Source organism: Pelodiscus sinensis, chromosome 13 (assembly GCF_052426305.1).
Source record: "Pelodiscus sinensis isolate ZL-2025 chromosome 13, ASM5242630v1, whole genome shotgun sequence".
In the NCBI taxonomy this organism is placed as follows: domain Eukaryota; kingdom Metazoa; phylum Chordata; order Testudines; family Trionychidae; genus Pelodiscus; species Pelodiscus sinensis.
In genome coordinates, this window is record NC_143064.1 from 1,118,915 (window position 1) to 1,141,359 (window position 22,445).

Genomic DNA, 22,445 nt, shown 5'->3' on the forward strand with positions numbered 1-22,445 from the left:
CTGGCCCACGAAAGCTCATCACCTGCTAAACCATCTTGTTAGTCTTTAAAGTGCTACACAGTCCTGTGTTTTGTTTCAGCTTCCAGCTCTGATTCTAGGAGGGAAGAACAGGGATGGGGCGGTTCAAACAGTCACCTCCGGGTCCTGCCGTGCGGTCACTGGGGCTTTGCACAGAACCAGGCCCTCTCCGGGCCTTGGCTGAGACAGTCACGGCTCCACGAGCCGGAGCCTTTCCCAGGGAGGGAGCTGCAGGCCGTACTCTCTTCTCCCCTGCCGCAGCCTGAGTCCTTGCCCCGGCAGAGAGAGCAGGCAAGCAGGGTTGGACAATAAGCAGCCCGTGGGCCAGGCCACCGCTTCCTGCAGCTCCCATGGGCTGGGAGCAACAGCCCGCAGGCTCGCTGAGCGGCAGGTCCCTGGAGCAGCTGGCAGCTATGCCACAGAACCCTGGACTGCGCCCCTCCACCTCTGTCCCCTTGCCCAGGCCCTGCACCCGGGGCCCGGGCTCCTCCAGCCTGTCCTGTCCTTTGGCTCTGCAGAGCAGTGCTTGCCCAGCGGAGGTCCCGGGGGTGCGTCCACTCCACACTGGTGAAAACCGGGCCTGGTCAGCCAGTGACTTTCTCCAGCGCTACGAGCTGTGTGCCAGCCTGACCCGCGTCCCCGTGGATTGGCCACGAGCTGGTGCCATAAGTAAGAATGTCCGTGCTGGGGCACCTTGCCCCAGTCTAGTGCTGTCCGCGCTGCTCCGCTAGCGCTCAGGGCCTTCTCCAGCGCATAAAGCAGAGGTGCCCTCCCTCCCTGCTGTGGGACTCGGGCCCGGGGCCCAGCGGGGCGCAGATCCGTCGCACTGCCTCGAGCGCACAGCTGTGGTAGCAGAGGCAGGCGAGAGCTGCCCTGGACAGCGGCGGGGCCCCCGGGGTGCTGGGGGCGGACTGGTAAGCAGTAGGCGAGGGAGGGCAGCGAAGCGTGCAGCACAGGCCTGAGTAAAGGTGCAATGGAAATGGAGAGAGACTTTGCAGGGCCCTGCTCTCAACCCCGTTCCCCCCGGTTCTCCCTTCACGCTGACCTGCGCTCAGCCTTGCCCCGCGGCTGGGGCCAGGAAGCAGAGGATGGCTGGCGGAGCACCCCTCTGGTGCTTTCCACAGGTTGCAGTCCCCACCCCACACAGGGAGGGGCAAGAGTCTAGCAGTTCCAGGCCTTGGGAGCCTGGTTAACAGCTGGGATTTAAAGGGCTCGCACCTCCCCTCTGCCTGGCAGCACAGGCAAGCATGAGCCCTTGAAACAGAAGCAGCTGAAAGGGCACGCCAGTCCCGGCGCCCTGGCAGCGCGCTAGTGGCGCTGGGACCTGCCAGCCCTTTTAACTGCTTGTTTCAAGGGCTCGCGCTTGCCGGGCCGCTGTGTTGTGTGGCAGCCACCCAGCAGCACAAGCCCTTTAAATAGAAGCAACTGAAAGGACACGCAGCTCCTGGCCCCGTGCTAGCCCACTGCCTGCGCCAGGGACTCACGAAGCTCACGCCTGCCCCGTGGCTGGCAGGCAACAGCCCTTTACATAAGCAGCTGAAAGGGCTCTAGTAGCGGGGTTGGGAGCAGCAAGCCCCTTCCGTCCGAGGCTCCGCCCTGGGCTTGCCCCCTCCAGCGTGGCCCACAACCACTTCCAAAGTGTTCTGAGTGGCCCTTGTTCAGAAATGAGTGCCCAGCCCCGCTCTAGCCCCGTGCCCGAGCCTGCGGGCAGCAAGGGACAGCAGGCCATTTGCTCAGCCACATGCCGCAGGGTTTTAAACACTCTCTAATTAGGGATTAGGGGAGCCCTGCGGGGCAGGATCATCCCACAGCCGCTAATGGGGATTCTTACGCCTCACTCGAGCAGTCTGAGGGCCACCGGGCCCCGCTTTTGATCTAGTCTGGCAGTTCCTAGGAACCTAAAATAAAAGCAGGCCCAGATGAGAGCTGCCTCTACCACCGAGCTGCCCCACCGTGGCCTGGATGGTGGGAGCCTCATTAACAAGGTCACTCAGCCTCGTTCTAAATGGACTCTGGCCCCAAGGGAAACAGCAGGGAGAGAGCACCCAACTACCACTCTCATGCCACCGTCAACCATCTGCCGTGCATTCCCGCCACACCCCCCGCTGGGTTCTGCCCCAGTTTAAGGTAGCCACCTGGAAGGGGATTACCTTCCCCATTAAACTCTTAAGGGAGCTTTTCCTTTAGCACAGCACAGCTGTTGCTGCAAGGGCTTGGCCATGCCGGGGGAGCGCCCTCGGTAAAAACCACCATGAGAGCAGAAAGAGCGAAGCTCAGGTCAAGGCCGCACAGCAGCCTGTGCACTGCCCTTGGGGACGCCCACTCCTCTTAACGTCAGTCTCTTAGCTTGGGGCGTGACCCAAAACGACAGGCGAAACGCACCCAGACACAGCTCTTCAGCTGGAAGGGACCAACCGGCCTCCGGGGCAGCGGCAGGACAGAGACAAGCCCCTCGCAGGCTTCTAGTTGCATTAACGATTGTAACTGTGGATGCGCTTGTAGCCCATACAGCCAGCCAGTGTGAATTCGTGGCCTGTGTGGCAGGGAAGGGATCACTCAGCGGTTTCCTGCCCTATTCATTCCCTCTGGGACGCCTGGCCTTGGCCACTGTGGGCAGACAGGACACCGGGCTGGATGGGCCGTTGGTCTGACCCAGCCCGGCCGTTCTTAAAGTGACACTCCAGCAGTGAGTTCTACTGGTTAACATGACAAAGTATTTCCAGGCACTGGTTTGGAATTTCCCACCGTTGAATTCAATACCCCGTGTCACTGTACTAAGACAAGCCGGAGAGAAGTCCCTCTGTCTCTGCAAGATTTAGGATTTTACACACTTTTATCATCTCGCCTTTTACCTTCCTAAGGGCGTGACCTCACAGCAGGGATTCACAACGGACATAGCTCATTTCGAAACTGGGAGCATCCGCACAGCATTTATTTCACAGTGGAGCACTCCTCCTCCGCCTGCCCCTGCTCCTCCTACAATGAGGGTTACAGGAGTCGGAGTAAGAAGGCCTCCAGCTTGACAGGATTTTGACATTTCAAAACAACAGTCTGCATCTACACGGCAGGCAAAGTTATTTCAAAAGAATGTTGCTGTGTAGACGTACCCTAAGGTCTTTTCAGGCTCTTGGGATGTGAGCTTTCCTCCGAGCCCTTGCTTTAACTCTGCAACCAATCCCCTTTGTGACCTGTACCATGCACAGGACCAGCGGAGGGTGGACCACCACCCAGCCGGAAGGGACCCTGCATAACTCAGGCCAGAGAACTTCTGCCAGCACTTCCCCCAGCAAGCTCAGAACTACAGCACCTCTTAAAGACCCACAACGTTCATGTGACGATTCCAAGCAGTGGAGAAGCTACCATGTCCCTGTTTCCAATGCCTAAATTACACCTGGTCCTACCATGAACAGATCAAGCTTCTGCTAGATCTTGTTCTGCCTCTGTTAGGTGGGTGAAAGACCCAAATCTCTGTGTGTCAGTACTTTTCTAGACCATCAACTCACTGTTTGAACTTCTACTGAACTTCTTCAGTCTCACCCTCATTTTCCAGACCTCGAGATTGTCTTGCTCTTTCCTAACCTCCTAAGTTGTCATTATTTGTAAGTAGACACCATAAACTTGACATAGTATCCCAATAAAAGCCGCACCTGTGCCATATACAGTAGTAACATCTTGTCACATAACTGTGTACTGACCTGCATATGCATCTAAACATCCGTGGCTAAAAGCAAATGCCCATGGTGCTGGCACTCCGATTGCCTTGGTTTCCACATCACCCACAAATCCTTCCGAGTCACTGCTGCCCCGGATGCAGTTCTCACACTGCACAGCCTACCTCTTTTCTTCTTAGACGTAAGAGAGCGCCTGTGGCTGTACGCCAGACCTATGGAGACAGGACTGCTTACTGCCCACAGGAACGGACATCGGCAGCTGATAGAATCTCAGAACTGGAAGGGACCTTGAAAGGTCACAAATTCAGGCCCCTGCCTCTCAGCAGGGCCAAGCACTATCTACCCCATCCCCGACAGCTGGCTGACTAACCTGCTCTTAAGTATCTCCTTGGAGATTCCAGTCCTTCTCCACAATTTAGTCCCGACAGGCAGGATGTTTTTCCTAACATCCAACCTAAACCTCCCTTGCTGCACTTTAAGCCCCTTGCTTCTCGTCCTGTCCTCAGAGGTTAAGAACAGTTTTTCTTGGAGTGATTGCTCATGTGCATTCCAATAGTGTGCACGATCGTCGAGAATTTTCCCTTAGCAGTACCTGTCAGGTCAGCCGTGGAGCCCTTTGGCATGGCGTGGTACACAGGACACTGCCAACCACCCACCCTTCCTGCCAGTACCAGTCATTGCAGCTGCTTCATGGTCTCCACTGTTCGTCAGTCTTAGTTTGGTTTATAGTTGTGTAGTTAGCCAGCCCTGGGGGTTCTCCCTAGTTTACAGCAGGGATGTTAAATATCAGTTAACTGAATAGTAGAGTAACCTCATGAATTTTTATCCGTTAGTCAACTACTGCATAGTCCCCAAGGGTGGGCCAGCTGCTGGATCAGAGACAGTGTGGGGTGCTAGGTGGGAGCTGTCCACAAGGGGAGCCAGTTTAAACACCAGCTCCCCTTCCGGACCGGCTGCCAGTTGCCCGGTGCTGCTGCCGCTGATAAAGAGGCAGCGGTGTGGGGTGGCAGCAGCTCCTGTCTAAGGTGGGTCTGAGCTCCCGGACCCGGCACAAGCTGGAACTGAGCCAGGCTGGCTCCTAATATACTTTGAATGCAGAGCTCCAGCAGGGGTAGGTTCTGGACCTGGTGCGAGCCAGAACTGAGTTGGGCTGCTGGCCAGCCTGCTAAAAAAATGTCCTGGCGGGCAGGAGGAGGGAAATGCGTGAAGTCTACAGCATTCACCTATAAGCTTTTGCTTGTTGGTTAACCGGTGAATTGACGACACTGTTACGTCCCTAGTTTACAGCTCCCCTGACCAGGCTATCCCATGGTCTCGGGTTCAAATCTTGCCAGAGCTGCAGGAAGCCTATGCCAAGAGTGATTTGCTCTCTTCGTGCCTCCAGGGCCATCAAACTGCAAAGTGCTCTATTTGCAAGAGTTTTAGGTACCAGTAGATACCACAAGCGAGTTTGCAAAGCAAGAGCATGAAGCAACTCCAGCGCGTCACTGGTGGGAAGAAGGAACTGAGAGAGTGGGGCGGGGGGGGGGGGTGTCAACAGTGTCCTATGTACTGCACCATGCCGGGGGCTCCACAGCCAACCTGACAGGTACTAAGGGAAAAACTGACAGTCACACAATGCACACATCCCCCTCTTGGTGTGGACATGAGCACCCGCCTGGAAACAGTTACGAAAGACAGGGAAAGGTTTTTCCTCCCTCCCCCTTGCAACAACCTCCTTTTAAAAATACTTGAAAACTTCCATCCCCTCTCATCTTCTCTTTTCCAGACTAAACAAACCCAATTCTTTCCATCTTCCCTCGCTGGTTATGTTTGCTAGACCTTGAATCACTTTTGTTGCTCTTCTCTGGACCCTCTCCAGTATCTCCCCATCTTTCCTGAAATGTGGTGCCCAGAACTGGACACAATACTCCAGCTGAGGCCTAACCAGTGCAGAAGAATGACTTTGAGTCTTGCTTACAAGACACCTGCTAATGCGGCCCTTTCGATCACTGTGCTGAGGGCACCTGCTGCAGAGATGGGCTTGCTTCCTAAGCACTTGGCTACCCTAAGCAAGCTTCAGCAGCTGCGAGGGGACGGGTAGCCAGAAGGCAGAGGGACTAGAACCCTACAGCTTGTGCACTTTGGGTGAGGAGCTCCAGAAATGGCTTACATGGGGGGAAGCTGCCTGAGGAGAGTCCCGAATACAGTTCGGGTGGGGAGCACATGAGGTGGGCTGTTTCCCATGTGCTGATCAGGAAGGGGCAGGTGAGGAGCGGCTCCTACCTTTGGGACGGCTTCCACCCTGGATGTGCCCTTCCGTTACTGCATTCCTTCAAGAGTGCCCAGGAGCCAACAGCACAGCCTGCCCTTCCCCAGCCTGTGGGAGCAGCCACGGGAAGCGCTGCACACAGCACCTCAGTCTCGGGGCAGCATCCACGTACTTCCCCTTCCATGGAGCTGGTGCAGGGCCATTGGGATCAGTGCGCGTGGCCCCACCAGCCAGCTGGAATCAGAGCACATGCCGGGTCACAGCCACACGGACACCAGAAACTGCACGCGACACAGAGCACAGGGTTACAGATCTTTATTTGTCAAACTCCCCCTAGTCTAGCACATTGCACAGTCTCACTAGCACAGATGGGAACAAAGAGCCTCAGCAGCTCAGTCACACTGCTACTGCGAGCAAACAAAAGCAGAGATTTAAAGTAGTAAAAACTCGTAATGAGAAATGAGCGAACAAGAGGACAGCTGGGGCGGGGTGGGAGCCTACCAAGCTGGTGCTGCAGGCCCTGTGGGGCCAAAGGGCTGTGCCAGGAACAGCAAACCTGCTCGTGAGCAAGAGGCCGACAAGGGGCTGGGCCATGTTGTGGAGAATGCCTCTCCCCTGTCCTGCAAAGGGCAGATCACGGAACCGGCCCCTATCTCTGCAGCCTGCCCAAAGGAGAACTGGCATCCTCCCAGCATCCAAATCCCACTAGGCACTGCCGGCACCCATCCCCCTCAGGCGACATGCCATGAAACAGGCCAACAGCCGCCTTCCAAGACCACCATGAGCACAGTGCTCTGTGGAGCGGCTTCACCAGCCTGGCCTGTTATACACATGGGCTCCCTCCTCTCTCCTCCGCACCAAGTGTGCATCCGTCAGTCCCCAGCACGATGACTACGTCAGACCGTCCCCTGCAGATTCTTTTCCCTGTGGATGTGCCCGGCCCAGGGAGTGACGCAGTCTTGGTGCTCACAGAGGGATCCCTTCTCCCACGGAAGGTGTGGCTGCAGGGGAGACAAGGGGTGGGGGGCCACCCTGCTGCAGACGGAGCAGTGTGCACAGACCTCTCAAGGAAATCCATCCTTTAGGCTCCATCTAGTTACAGCAGGGTGCCGAGTACAGGCACGACACAGGTCACTACACAGCACATGAAAGGCTTTGCAACGGCACCTCCCTGAGCCTTGCCCTGCAGTGGGGAAGCAGCAGGACATGGCAGTGCTCAAACAGCAGTGGAGCCGTGGGAGTCACTGCTTGGGCATGCAGAGGCGCGCAGGATACACACCTAAGCTGTCTGCCAGCTGGGCCTGCAGCTCTGCACTGCACGTGCCCCCTAAGCAGACAGAGGCTTATGGAACAGATTGGTTTGAATCCTCAAGCTTCTTTTGACCAGAATCACACCAACCCACTTCCCCACCTCCCATGGAGTTTGGCTAGGTCGGTGAGCCCTCAACCCCAAACCATCCCCCTTCATGATCACGTCCCACCATTTTAAATGGTGGCGCCAAACTCTCCCTTTATTTGGATCAGAAAGAAACCATCAAGGCTCAGGACAGCCCCTACCATGCACAGCAAGGCCCACTCAGAGCTACTGCACCACCGCGGGGCCAGTGCCTCTGCCTGGAGGTCCCCCAGACCCACACCTCCACTCACGGGGCCTCCCAAAGGCAATGCCACCCCACAGCAGGACTACCAATAAGCAGCTCAAGTAAAACAAAGAAAGTGACCTCAATAAAATATCCCTAGGGGTTTCCTTTGGAAAAGCTGATCAGCGCTGCGTGCGTCTAGCGTGTACGCGGGCTCTGGGACCCACCCCTGGCTGGCTGAAGCAGTGGGGAGGAGGAGGGTCTCCTAGAAGCGTTGGCTGTCGGTGACAGTGAAGAGATCACAGACCTGCAGGAAGCCTGAGAGTCTAACGACACAAGCGCAAACACAGGCAACGGTTTTGCCTCAGGCAGGGTCCCAGTCAGCTCCACACTATGAACAATCGTGTTGAATCCAGGAATGGAATAACTAAGTGTGGCCAAAGCTCAGCTAGTGTGCAAGGGTGAGGAAACTCCACAGAGACCCAGATTACATTAGGCCTTGTGCTTGCAGCCCAGCATCCCCAGCTGGAAACTCAGACATGAACCCCGAGAGACAGCGCCACATCAGAACACAGCTACCCCAGCAGCACAAAGCCACGTGACTACTCAGAGCTACACAGAATGGAGCTGGGGGCTTCCTTACAGCTTCCCCACTCGTATCTGGAGAAACACTTGCTCTAGAAGCACAAGGGTTATGGAGAACTAGTCGGACGTTTGGGAAAGGCCATACCTGGCGCAACTCGATTCTCTGCCCCTCGCTCTGATCCAACCCCATTCACTAGATTCACCACAATTTGCCCTTGTGCAGCAGAGGGGCTGATGTGCCTTTAAACAGAGGGTCACCTTTACAAAAGGCCGAGCCCTGCTGCTTTTGGCTCCACTCCTCAGAGCCCTGGGAGTGTCCCATCCTGGCTTCCCTAACACCTAGGAGTGTTAACTTCCAACAGCATCGTTTATTGCTGTAGTGAGGAGATGGAAAGCAAATTTTAAGCAGGCCAGTGTCACTAACCAGCACCAGCACTGCTGTTCTGCCCTTGCAGATGAGGCTGCCAAAGGGCTTAGCTAGGAGGGAAGATACCAAGATCTCAACCATTTGTGCCCTATACCTGTTGCAACTGTGTAGGGAGGTGCTGAAGCACTGCTGTTCTCTTCCTGCTGTGGCCAGCTCCTAGGCGGAGCAATGAAAGTCTGGCTAAGATCAGGACTCCAGACATCAGCAAGAAATGAAGGCAGCACATCACGTCCTAGAGTCTGCATCTGAGCAGTCAGTTCGCTCCCTAAGGAAAAGGTCTCAGTCCACCCAACGTGCAGGAAGTGCTTGGTGAGTGTGTCCCTGGGATCTGTAATGCAAGGTCAGTACCCAAAGCCAGAGGGGCAGCAATTCCAGCAAAGCTCGCTAGCTGCTCGCTCCTAGAGCTGCATGTGTGAGAAAAGTCACCTGTCTCTGGCTGGATCAATACAACGAACATGGTCGCACATCCAGAGGTTCAGGGCGCCACAAGCCACTGCATCGCTGTGCGCTCACATCTGCAGGGGGCTCCCATGCTGGGGATTGAGAGAGGAAGCGGCCTAGGCCTGGGAAATCCCCTTTCGATATTAGCCATCCTGGCCCAGAGAAGTGTTCCTACATCCCCAGGAAAAGGCTCCTGGGTGCTGCTCTGAGCAGGCAGTGTACACAATCCCTGCCCAGCACTGGGTGCCTGTGGCTTTGGGAGGCGACTGGAGGACTATAATCTAGCAGTGGCTCTGACTGACCATGACTAACGTTTTCACTGCCAATATCCCCATTTAGCAACATGTGGGATAAGCTAACTCCAGATCTGCCTACTGTTCGGGGTGGGTTGCCTTACTGGTAGAGTCCTGCAAATCCACAGATACCTGCTTTATATCCATGGATATGGATAGCTGCAGCTCGTTTTTGCAGCTATGGATGCAGATACAAAATGTGCATCTAGAACAATGTTCCCTCTAAAGTGTTTCCATCAGTGTGCAGAGTAAATTTTGTTGTGTGCACCAAGGCATGGGCAGATGTGCACCACCAGTAGAAACACATGCTTCTGGCTCTGGGCACTGTGGGTGTTCTGCTAATCAGCTGGGCAGCATTTGAATCTCTCCTGGGTGCCCACACAAGCACTCAGCTTACAGGGAACACTGATCTAGACCCCTGCTATCTGCATCCACGGATGCAACGTGGATGTTTTTGTAGGAACAGATGCACAGGGCTCTACTTACCAGGCGGTACAGCAAGAGATACATGTGTGAAACCAGGGCATGTTCCTGTGAAATCGGTGCAGCTGAATCCAAGTCTCCTGTACAGAGAAAGCCTCAAAGTAGTTTCCAATCAGCGTTCTCTCACAGGGTTTAATGGCAGATGAGCCTCAAGACACGACTATGCAAAAGGCTTCATTTCAGGTGGCCAACTTGGCAGTTTTGTTCAGATCACCAGGAGCTCGTGAAACCCTGAAGCAACATGCAGAGTGAAGACAAGGCAGGAAAGCAACACAAACTCCCAGCACCTCACCACTACCTTTCACAAGAAGGCTCATCTGCCACGTCCAGAAAGAGCACCGGAGACTTTCTGCATTAACAAGTCTGATAGAACACTGCAAAGAACCATCCCTCCCCCAAATCCTACCATCGCACACACTGAAAGGCTGAAAAACCTGTCAGCTGACCTTCCTAGCCCTGCAGGTCCTGGTTAGGGAGGAGAACTGTCCGCAGGTCGGAACCTCCATCACACTCCTGCAGGACTAGAAAGTAGCAGCAAAAACCTTCAGTAACAAAGAGAGAAGCCATAGAAACCAGGCCAGCCAGACTGAACTGCTAACGTCAACTGACTTCCTGGATTAAAGTAGTGGGGGGACAAAGGCTGCAGAGACTGTCAGCAGGCTGGCTCCGCTCGGCCTCCTCCTTTAAGTAGAGGTTAGGGAACCCAAGCCTCCAATACATCAGATGCAGCGCAGCTACTCTAGGCCTTCACATATCCAGCTTGTCCCCTGCTAAGAGCCCCAGGCTAGGGAATGCCTAGGAGGAGTGTCCAATCACATGGCCAGAGACCGATTTCTGTAAACACCACTCCCATTTGATTTGAAGAGGGATACTGTTCCCCAATCATTCTGAAGTGTCCCCCCTTCCCAAAGGTATTCATGCACCATAACCCCCAAATGTCAGGCTTGTTCCCCGCATCACTGTAGTGTTCTTGTGTTCTCAATAGGATAAAGTCGCAGAAAAAATGTTTTTATCCAATAATCTCGTTTCTCAATTTAAAAATATATATATTTTTAAAAGGTTTAGAAAAAGCTTCTAATTAATTTGCAGCTAGTTTTACACATAGATTACAAGAAATGTACAACCCCTCCCCACATGGTTCCAAGCTGTGGGGGCCTGCCAGTCAGACACATCATTGAATGTCAAGTGTATCTATTCTCGGCGCAGCTTTGAAAGGCAAATTGGCCACTGGTACCGTTACCTCAGAGGGAGAGATGCCCAGTCTGCCAATGGAGATGTGGTTACATTGGCTTTCAATACAGAAAGCCCCTAGATTAGTACAAAAATATTTCATCTCTAGAAAATGCCCTTCTGAAAAGCAACCAGGGCTCGGTTAAGGCCACTCCCAGGCTCCCCATTTCTCTGCTGCAGCAGGATAGCCTAGAAACAACCCCCCCAAAGACGTTTTAGAGTCCCAGGAACAGCAATCAGCACCTGTGTCTACTCTCCAGCAGCTGCTGTATCACAGAAGTGCTTAGAACAGCACAGGGATGCATCTAGTACATGCTATTCACTCAGTGGGGTGCAGTTGGCACAGTGACATTAAATTGAATGTCCTCGTCTTCTGCCTAGGTGAGCAAAGGGAAGCCTCCTTGGCTGCCACCCTCCTATCTTCACAACGGGGGAAGGAGTGGTTCAGAAAGGTGGGATCCTTTGAAACCAAACCCCAATCAACGCTCTTCACACCAGGCTTCTGCCTCGAGGCGCCTTCCAATTCTTCCAGAAGTTTGTGAAGTAACACGCACAAAACGGGGGCTGAAGGATGAGGCCCGCTACTCCATCCCAGAGGACAAGGTGGGAACACAGTAGGCCCTTTGACAGCCCAAGGCACTGAGAGAACTACTGCTACTGCAGAGAGAAGACGGCCTCCAACCCTTGGTGTGGGATACTGCTGTTGTCTGGCAAGACAGCTTTAGGGTTTTCACAAGAGATTCTCTTCAAATGCGCACACCCTGGGGGCTTGTGCAGAAGATCCAGGGCAGGGCAGGGGCAGAACACAACAGGATTTTTAGGACTCTTCCCAACCCATAGCAACCAGGTGCAGATTTGCCCCCTCCCTCACAGGTGGGCAGGTCTGTCTGACCAAGCATGGTGTGCAGAGAAGCTGTGTCCATTGTGCTGTTTTTTCCGTTTCTTCCAGGGTGGGAAGCGTAGTCAGGACCCAACATTCAGAAACCTGAAGGACACTGGGAAGAAAAACAAAGCAAGGATTAGATCTCAGCCTCAAAGGGAGCCGTGGACAGAAAGAGATTTGGGGGTAATTATTAAGCAGAGGCATCCAGTCCTGATGCACACACTGAGAAACCTCTGCAGGGGAAGAGATTTCACATCAATGCAGAGTGAAGTATACAGCAAGACCCTGTTCACACACAAAGCAGGATCGAGAGGGGGGAGAGCAAAGGGAACAGCAGAAGGTCTCAAGAATGACTGCTCCCCAAAGGAGCTAAAGCAAGACTGCTTAGCCTGAAAAGCTCTGCTTCCGGTAGGGCCCTCATAACACTAGAACTAGTAGGAGAAGCAGCAGGAAGAGGAAGTCACGCTTGCCTTTCTTGCAGTTAACTCTGGTGGCTGCTCAAGAAACAGACTGGTTCTCAGCAAGGGCTGCCTTGGCCCAGCACACCAGGAAGAACCTTTCACCTGCATGGCCACTTTAAGAAGCCCTGTTTGGACACATCAAAAATAGCAAATGCATATTTCAGAAACCTTCACAAACTCTGTCCCTAAGCACATAGTCGCAGTACCAGCCTACAAGCAGGAAAAGGAGGAAATAGATTCTTTCCAATAACCCTTTGGAATAGTTATCCAACAGCTGAGCGAGACAGAGATTCGGATGGAAAATTCCACTTGTGACTTGCTTCAGAAGTATAGAATACTAGAACTGAAAGGAACTGTGACGTAGTGGGGGTACTTGCTGGGATGTGGTGACCCCTGCTGTCTGGAGCAAGACCCAGCAGGGAAAGCCTCACTAGGCAGAGGTAATGCCAAACTTGTTGAACCAGTGGCCAGACACCCCCCATGGAGAGGAACAAAGGAAGGTGGAATGCTGCCCTGGCTGGGGGGCAGGGCTGGTAGAGGGTTAGTTAGTTCCTGGCTGGAAGGCAGGGAATAAGGAGCTGGGGAGGGGGCTGGGACTCCCCTATCTCAAGGGGGGGCACTGAGGCCTCTTAGCCCCAGTCCCTGTAACCAGATTACATCTGTGCTGCGCTGTGCTGGAGGAGCAATAAACCACCCTCAATTCCACTGGCTGGTGCAGTCTGTTTGTGCCATTTCGGGGTGCAGGAGACGGGGAACCCCAACGCGCCGTCACAGGGACCTTGAGAGGTCATCAAGTCATGGCATGACCAAAGTACCATCTAGATCATCCCTGATAATGTTTGTCTAACTTGCTTTTAATTATCTCCATTTTACGACCCTTTCCTCCACAGCACTTGCAACCCATCCCAGCTTAATATCGTCTGAAAACTTGATAAGTGTACTCTCTACGCCACTATCTAAATCATCGATGAAGATCTTGACCAGGACGGGTCCCAAAACTGACCCCTGCAGAACCTCACTAGTTATGCCTTTCCAGCATGACTGAACTACTCTGAGTACAGTTCTTTAGCCAGTTATGCACCCACTTTATAGTAGCCCCATATAAGTTGTATTTCCCTAGTTTATTGATAAGAAGGTCATGCAAGATTGTATCAAATGAAATGCTTTACTAAAGTCTAGGTTTACTATGCCTACTGGTTTCCCCTTACCCACAAGGCATGTTATGCTATCAAAGAAAGCTATCAGATTGGTTTGACATGATTTGTTCTTTACAAATCCATGCTGGTTGTCACCTTATTATCTTCCAGATATTTGCAGATGAATTACTTAATTACTTGCTCCATTATCTTCCCTGGCACAGAAGTTAAACTGACTGGTCTGTAGTTTCCTGGGTTGTTCTTATTTCCCTTTTTATGGGCACCAGATTTGCCCTTTTCCAGTCTTGTGTAATCTCTCCTGTCTTCCGTGACTTTTCAAAGATGACAGTACTCTTCTTTGAAATACTTGGGGGAGGAGTGGGGAATGAAATGGGGAAGGGGTCAACCTGGCAAGGAAGAGAAGAGAAACAGAGCCAAGAGTAGGCTGTGGTTAAGGGAAGCAGGAGGTTCTGTGGGCAGTGAGGAATCTGTATAGACAGTCTTACTTAACCATTCCGAACCATTCAACTACCATGAAAACCTCCATCAGGAATCGATGGAGGAGGTTTTGGATTTCCCATTTGCCTAGGATTAGAAAGTAAATAGGCATCTCCTCTCCCATGAACTGCTCATAACTAGATCATGAGAAATCAAGTATGCACTTGGAAAAGGAAATTGGGAATCTGGAAACAAGGAGCCAAAAAGGAAGACTTTGAGCTGTTCAAATGAGACCAAGTGTCAGTCCCAAATGTCCAGTTCAGTATAACAGAGCCTCTAAAATGCTTAGACCAGGCATGTCCAAAGTCCGGCCCGCGGGCCAATTGCGGCCCGTGTTCTGGTTTAATACGGCCCCCCCCAGGTAATATGGCAATATCTATCTTTTATGGCCCCCAACGAATCCATATGTATTGAGATGAATACATTGTAAAATCTCAGTTAATGTCAGTTGGTCTAAATCAGTTATAAATATATTTGGGCACAACATGTATACTTGGTGTTATGTTCCTGTTCATATTTTTTGAACTTAAAAGTTGACAGACAAACTCTATTACCAATAATATGTAATGTACTTTACAATGTTCCTGACATATATTTCAGCTTCCTGGATTTTTTTTTTATCTGGCCTTCAGATATGAAAGGCAGAGTGATTTAACACCTGTTTAGATTTGTCATCCATGTGACGAAATGAAAAGTATGCCGTTTGCAATAAACTTTGCATAAAATAGTTAATTTGCATTTAATTTTAATGGCTCAAAGAATGTCAGGCAAAATGGTCGGCCCTCACGCATGTTCACTTCATCAAATCTGGCCCTCTTTGAAAAAAGTTTGGACACCCCTGGCTTAGACTAAGCACTGAAAGAGGAGGACTGATCCTCCATGTCTATAGGCACCACGCATACAAATGGTGGGTGCATTACAAAGTCCATACTGTGGCTCCATAATCTTTTGGCATTATCCTAATAAATTTATGATGGAGGACCCTCAATTCACTTTGTATAACATCTGGTATGCACAGGCTTATACTCCAAAGAGCTGATGATGGCCAGAAGGATGGGGTGACATTCTCAGGTAAGGATAAGTATTCCCACCATATGTGGAAAAGGGAGATGAAGGGGGTTGAACTGAGGCTTGTGGAAGTGATTTTTGTTGTCAGGCCATGATTCCGCGTGGATGCAGAGAAGGCAGTGTTCTCTATGCTCAGGGTGCAGCACACTCCTGGCTTCATTAGCTCCCTAGGAGTCCTGGAGCATGTTGTTTAACCTCTGCTCAGATTTCCCCATTTGTCAAGGTGAGCTGATAATCTGGACCTACTCTTCTAGGGCTCAGAGGAGGGTTTGCTAAGCACTGTGAAATGCCTGTGCCAGTTCGGGGGCCTCTCTCTGGAGATGGGGTCTCGCTGCCCTTTGAAAGCTTGTGTTTCATTTTTGCTCTCTTAGGAAGCATTGAGTCAGACTGCTATTTGACTCCCTTACCTCCAGAAAGGAAACACTTCCAAACACCCATATTCATTCATGCTCTGTGCAAGCCACAGTGGTATCTGCTGAGTGACAGTCGTCAGCGCTTCACAAGCTGGGCCCCTAGGCTGAGAAGCTTGCAGTCCAAACAAACAGCCCCAGAAGTCCATTAGGAGGATGATACCAGCTCAGAGTGATTGCAGGCAGGTTTCACCAACACAGGCTGATATTCATGGGCTTCTGGGAAGGAACATGTTTGCAGGAGGGATCTGAATAGAGACTGTCAACACCCGGCATGCTAGAGCTACAGTTATTTGACAGCCAGGCATTTCCAAAGAAATGTTGACCTACAACCCTCTGGGCTGAGGGATACTGAATCAAGAGCAGATCATAGGTGAATGCAAGCCGGGGAGCCACGGCCTTTCCACCCTAAAGGATTCTTGTGCCAGAGAGGGGAAGCTACAAGTACAGGATCCTAGCCTGCTCCCACTAACTTCAGAGGCTACAGGAAAGGGCCCACAAAATGGCTTCAATGCATAAAAGGGAAGTTGTGTTTTTTCAGAATAAGATGTTCAACCTTCTCACTGATACACTGAGTTACAGATTTCAGAGTTTTCACCATATAGAAGTACAGAAATAGACAGTGTTTTCTGATCTTCACTAGTGTTCCCCATGCTCTTTTCTAGAAAGCCGCCTGCTATTTCTTGCCCACCCTTCTTGCTCCCATTCCAGTTTCTTTTGTGGGACATAAGAACGGCCATACTGGGTCAGACCAACGGTCCATCCAGCCCAGTATCCTGTCTGCCCACAGTGGCCAATACCAGATGCCCCAGAGGGAGGGAATACAGCAGGTAATCCTCATGTGATCCCTCCTCTGTCATCCACCTCCAGAGAAACAGAAGCCAAGGACACCATTCCTACCCATCCTAGCTAATAGCCATTGATGGACCTGACCTCTGTGAATCTATCTAGCTCTTTTTTGAACCCTGTTAAAGTCCTAGCCTTCACCACATCCTCTGGCAAGGAGTTCCACAGGTTGACTGTGTGCTGAGTGAAGAAAAACTTCCTTTTGTTTGTTTTAAACCTGCTGCCTATTAATTTCATTTAGTGATCCCTAGTTCTTAGATTGTGGAAATAAGTAAATAACTTTTCCTTATTCACTTTTTCCACACCAGTTATAATTTTATAGACCTTCATCATATTCCCCTCCCCCTTAGTCTCCTCTTTTCTAAACTGAAAACTCCAAGTCTTTTTAATCTCTCTTCATAGGGGACCCACTCCAAACCCCTCATCATTTTTGTTGCCCTTTTCTGAATCTTTTCCAATGCCAATACATCTTGTTTGAGATGAGGCAACCACATCCATACGCAGTATTCAAGATGTGGGTGAACCATGGTTTTATGTAGAGGCATTACAATATTTTCGGTCTTATTCTCTATCCTTTTTTAAATGATTCCTAACATTCTATTTGCTTTTTTGACTGCTGCTGCCCACTGAGTGGATGTTCTCAGGGAACTATCCACAATGACTCCAAGATCTCTCTTGAGTGGGTATAGCCAACGTAGACCCCATCATGTTGTATGTGTAGTTGGGATTATTTTTTCCAATGTGCATTACTTTCCATTTATCAACATGAAATTTCATTTGCCATTTTGTTGCCCAATCACTTAGTTTGGAGAGATCAAAGCTCTTCACAGTCTGCCTGGTCTTAACTATCTTGAGCAGTTTGGGATCATCTGCAAATTTTGCCACCTCACTGTTTACCCTGTTCTCTAGATCATTTATAAATAAGTTGAATAGGACTGGCCCCAGGACAGGCCCTTGGGGGACCCCACTAGTTACCTCTCTCCATTCAGGAAAGTTTACCATTTATTTCTACCCTGTTTCTTGTCTTAGAACCAGTTCTCAATCCATGAAAGGACCTTCCCTTTTATCCCATGACAACTTACTTTATGTAAGAGCCTTTGGTGAGGGACCTTGTCCAAGGGTTTCTGGAAATCTAAGTATACTATATCCACTGGATCCCCTTTGTCCACATGTTTGTTGACCCCCTTCAAAGAACTTTAGCAGATTAGTAAGGCATGAGTTCCCTTTACAGAAACCCTGTTGACTTTCCCCCACAAATTATATTCATCTGCATGTCTGACAATTTTATTCCTTACTATAGTTTCAACTAAATTTGCCCGGTACTGACGTTTGACTTACCAGCCTGTAATTACCAGGATTGCCTCTAGAGCCCTTTCTAAATACTGGCGTGACATTAGCTATCGTCCAGTAGTTTTAGCTAAATTAGTCTATATCATATTGTACACATAGCTGGGATTATTTTTCCAATGTGCATTACTTTACATTTATCAACATTACATTTCATTTGCCACTTTGTTGCCCAATCACTTAGTTTGGTGAGATCTTTTTGAAGCTCTTCACAGTCAGACTTGGTCGTAACTATCCTGAGCAGTTTAGTATCATCTGCAAATTTTGCCACCTCACTGTTTACCCTGTTCTCTAGATCATTTATAAGTAAGTTGAATAGGATGGGTCCCAGGACAGACCCTTGGGGGACCCCACTAGTTACCTCTCTCCACTCGGAAAACTGACCATTTATTCCTACCCTTTGTTTCCTGTCTTTTAACCAGTTCTCAACCCATGAAAGGACCTTCCCTCATATCCCATGACAACTTACTTTGCTTAAGAGCCTTTGGTGAGGGACCTTGTCAAAGGCTTTCTGGAAATCTAAGTACACTATATCCACTGACTCGCCCCTGTCCACATGTTTGTTGATCCACCTCAAAGAATTTTAGCAGATTAGTAAGGCAGGATTTCCCTTTACAGAAACCACACTGACTTTCCTCCAACAAATTAGTTTCATCTAGGTGTCTGACACTTTTAATCTTTACTATAGCTTCAACAATTTTGTCCGGTACCACTGTTCCCTTCTTGGGATCTCTCCCTTTCCATCCTCCTGTGCCAATCACCTTCCCTGTGCCCCAAGGATGCCAGCCTATGGCTGAGGTTGAAAAAATTTACCAAGTACAGCAGACAAGAACAAACCTAGTGTGCATAGCTTTGGGTTGCTGGATATTTGGAGAATCTTCTACAATTCTTTACTGGACATTCCATCCCATGCAGGTTGGCTTTTGTTCCAATATCTTACAAATCTGGTCATCTTACCTTCTCGTCTGCCCCACCCTCAGCACAAAGCTTCACTTCCCTTGTCTCTCCAGTTATTTAGAAGCAGCTAAATGGAAGTAACACGCCCTTTGTTTCCATCACACTGTTCACTCTACTTGTGGGGTCTGAGCTGCACCCTATGAGAGCATGGTCCATTAGACTGTAAGCTTCAAGGCAGGGACTGTCTACTCCTTTCTGCACAGTGACCCATTCGAAAGCAAATAACCAAGACACACAGAATGTGGCAGTCACATGCCCTTTGCTCCCTCCTCTCCCATGCCTGAATGTGAAACTGCTGTCTTATTCTTTGGGGAATTCTGCAAACAGTATTTTAAAATTCTGCATAGTTCATTTGTCAAAATACCACACTATAACCATGCCAGTTTCAATTCTTTTGGTAATTTATTTTAAAATACCAGTCAGTAAATATGTCTAATAGAGACAAAAAATTGCAAAATACAGAACTTTGAGTACTTCACTTAACTACCATAGAGATGGCTATTTCCTGCCCCCTCAGGAGCAGTGCAGGGTGTGGGGGAGCTGAGGGAGAGGAAAGGACACTGGGCGTGAACACTCGTTACTGGGTGTAGGTGGGAGAATTATGGAATAGGGTTGTAGGGGGAGGAATAGTTAGGAGTTGGGGAGCCTCCCCCCTGCAGACTCTGACTCAGCCTCTCACACCTGTCCTCATCCTTGTGTCCCCCTGCGGCCTGCAGCTTCCCAGCCTACTGAGTCCCTGGCTCAATGAGGCCACCCCACTAGCTTCTGAACTCCCAGCACAGTCTATTCTTGAGTTGGATGGGAGGGATTCTACCCTTTTCTAAACATCCCAGCATCCTGTAACTAAAGGGTTAAACCCAGAGCACTGGGTATCCAGGAAGTGTTGGCAGGGAGCCAGGAGAGCCAATGGGAAGATAGTGAAAGATTTTTTAAATGAAACTGAAACAGGCAAAGCTTGTTTCCTTTGTGTGAGAGTTGAGGGGGGAGCGGGAAGAGAAATGGACTGTGCAGGAATACGGCCTTGATTTCCCAGCAATACCCATGTCTAAGAAAAGAAAACCTAAACTTTGGGCCAGACACATAAGAACAGGGAATGTTTAAAAACAACAAGCAGCCCTGTGGCACCTTAGAGCCATGGTCACCAACCCGTTGATCGCGACCGACTGGTCAACTGGGAGGGCTCGACCAGTCTATCGCGAGGCGCTCAGGGCCCCCCCCCCCGTTTTCTCCCACCCCCAAGAAGCCCCACTACCTAGCTCCAGCGACAATGGAGATAGTGCCAGCTTCCTGCGGTGTGGAAGGAAGTCCGGCAGCTGCGTGCCACTTCCAGGGTTTCAGGAATTGCACTGGCTGCTCCCCTCCCTCAAACAGCTGGCATAGTACCACAACCCAGGTCTGTGGCATGCCGGGTACCTGCTGCACGGGGGATAGGAGTTCCCAGAGGCAGCGCGTGCTGGGGCTTCCCTCTTCTGCGGAGGAGAGGAATCCCAGGAGGCAGCACATGCTGGGGACTCCCTGTCCCCTGCCCCCACCAACACCCTTTCCCCACTGGCACCCTGTCCCCGCCCCAGCACCCTTCCCCAGTACTATGTCCTCTGCTCCCGCCACCACAGTTGGGGCCACATTAGTGAGGCTGGATGTGGGGGGCTGGAGGAGTTATTTTTGCGTATCTCACTTGTATGGCCCCAACTGACTTTTCTGTGGGTCAGTGACCCCGACTCAAAACAGGTTCCTCGCCCTTCTCAGAAATAAAAACAATGCTGAAACTTGTTGTGTCTGACATATTTTATTTAAAAATTAAGCCTGGCCAACAAACCCCCAATTGGGGCCAAGCCCTCATCTGGCCACAGCATCAGAACCCTCCTGCACACACAAACTCACACCCTAGATCTGAACTTATCATACACTGGAACCCTGTCCTGAGCTTCTCACATCCCCAAACTCCTGCAGCCCCACATCCTCAGTCTTCTGCCACAGCACTCCTGCATCATCCACAAACCGCAAATCTGTGTCCTGAGCCCATCATACTCCCAACCTCCCTGCCTTGAGCCCCTCCCATCCCCCAATCCAAACTCCTGCACCCTCACATCCACAAGCCTGTGGCTTGCTCAGTACCCCAACCCTCCACCTTACCGCAACACTCCCTAACCTGGAGTGCCCTCCCCGAGCCAGCATCCCCTTCTCCACCTCCTTCTGCATCCAAATTCCCTCCCAGACCTTGCATCTCACCCCTTCCCACACCTTTTCTGGGATTCCAGAGGTATCCCAGAAAAAACTCTTCCACGTCCAGGGATGCGTTTGTTCTTCTGCCTTTTTTTTTTATAAACAGAAATGCAAACATGCTCTTTCGGTTACCCCTGTATTCCTCATTCCACGAGAACTATGGGGGCTTCCGAAAGAAGGGGTTTTTCTGACATTTGGTCCAGTCTAGACAGGTCAAATGTTGGGAAAAAATCACTTCCTATAGAAGAATCGGAAAAAAACGGTAGTGTAGCTGTACTCAGTGTATAAGGGCTGGGGATAGCAAGTGATGGAGAGAAGAACAGAGAGGGTGGGGCTTCAAGGAAAGGGTGAGGTCTTGGGGGAAGAATGGGGCAGTAGAACTTGGCTTGTTCTGACATTTAAAAAGCGATCTTGGGCATAAAGAGGTTGGAGACCACTGCCCTAGAGACTAACATGTATTATAGATCATGAACTTTTGTGGGTAAAACCCACTTCCTTGGATGAGCAGAGTGGAAATTACATATCCAGGGTATGTACACAACAGCAAAAGCAGCTACCTGTTAACTATACAATCAGTGTAAATGAAGCCAATTGAATCAGGCTGGATGTATCCCATTCATTGCTTCTGATGTATAAATGCAAATAGCAAAGGGGGGAGGAGAATTGTCTTTGTAGTGTGTTAACCAGTTAATACCTTTATTCAAGATCAAGTTGATAGTGTTGAACTTGTAAATGAATTTCAGTTCAGCTGTCACCCTCGGTAATTAGGAGAAAATTTCTTTGTAGAACGACTACTTTTAAATCCATTATTAAATGTTCCCCTACAAGTTTGTGTTAATATTCCTGATGTCTGATTTGTGACCATGTATCCTTTCTTGCCGAGATTGTTCGTTTGCCCAATGTACATGGCAGAGGGGCATTGGTGACACTTGATAGCATATATTACATTAGATGATGGGCAGTTATATGAGCCCCTGATATTGTGGCTTATGTGATTAGGTCCTGTGATGGTGTCACTTGTATAGATATGCCTATAGTTAACCCCCCCCCCAAAGCCTTAAGCAAATACTTACCAGCAACCACAGATACACTCTCCCAGGAACCTACCGCCGCGACAAACACCATCATTAGGTCCTGTTTTCTACAACTTTAATCATTTTTGTTGCTCTTCTTTGGACCCTCTCCAACTTCTTCACATCTTTATTGAAATGCGATGCCCAGAACTGGACACAATACTCCAGTTGAGGCTTAATCAGCGCAGAGTAGAGCAGAAGAATGACTTCTCATGTCTTGCTCTCAACACTCCTGTTAATGCATCCCAGAACAGTGTTTGATTTTTTGCAACAGTGTCACACTATTGACTTGTATTTAGTTTGTGATCCACAATAATCCATATATCCCTTTCTGCAGTACTCCTTCCTAGACAGTCCCTTCCCATTCTGTACACGTGAAACTGATTGTTCCTTCCTAAGTGAAGCACTTTGCATTTGTCCTTATTAAACTTTATCCTATTTATTTCAAGCCATTTCTCCAGTTTGTCTACCTCATTTTGAATTATGACCCTATATCATCTACAAACTTAATAAGCATACTCTCTATGCCAATATCTAAATTGTTGAAGAAGATATGGAACAGAA

At 50.2% G+C, this 22,445-nt stretch overlaps 1 protein-coding gene across 2 annotated transcripts in view; it reads right to left on the bottom strand.

Moving 5' to 3' along the window:
* Nucleotides 1–6,240: 6,240 nt before the first annotated feature.
* The window catches only part of FOXO4 (forkhead box O4), a 54,540-nt gene continuing 38,335 nt past the window's right edge, over nt 6,241–22,445 (bottom strand). For both annotated transcript variants that reach the window (XM_075917667.2, XM_075917666.2), the window contains exon 3: nt 6,241–11,974. The gene's annotated coding sequence lies outside the window, so the exon portion shown is untranslated. The remainder of the gene's footprint in view (nt 11,975–22,445) is intronic.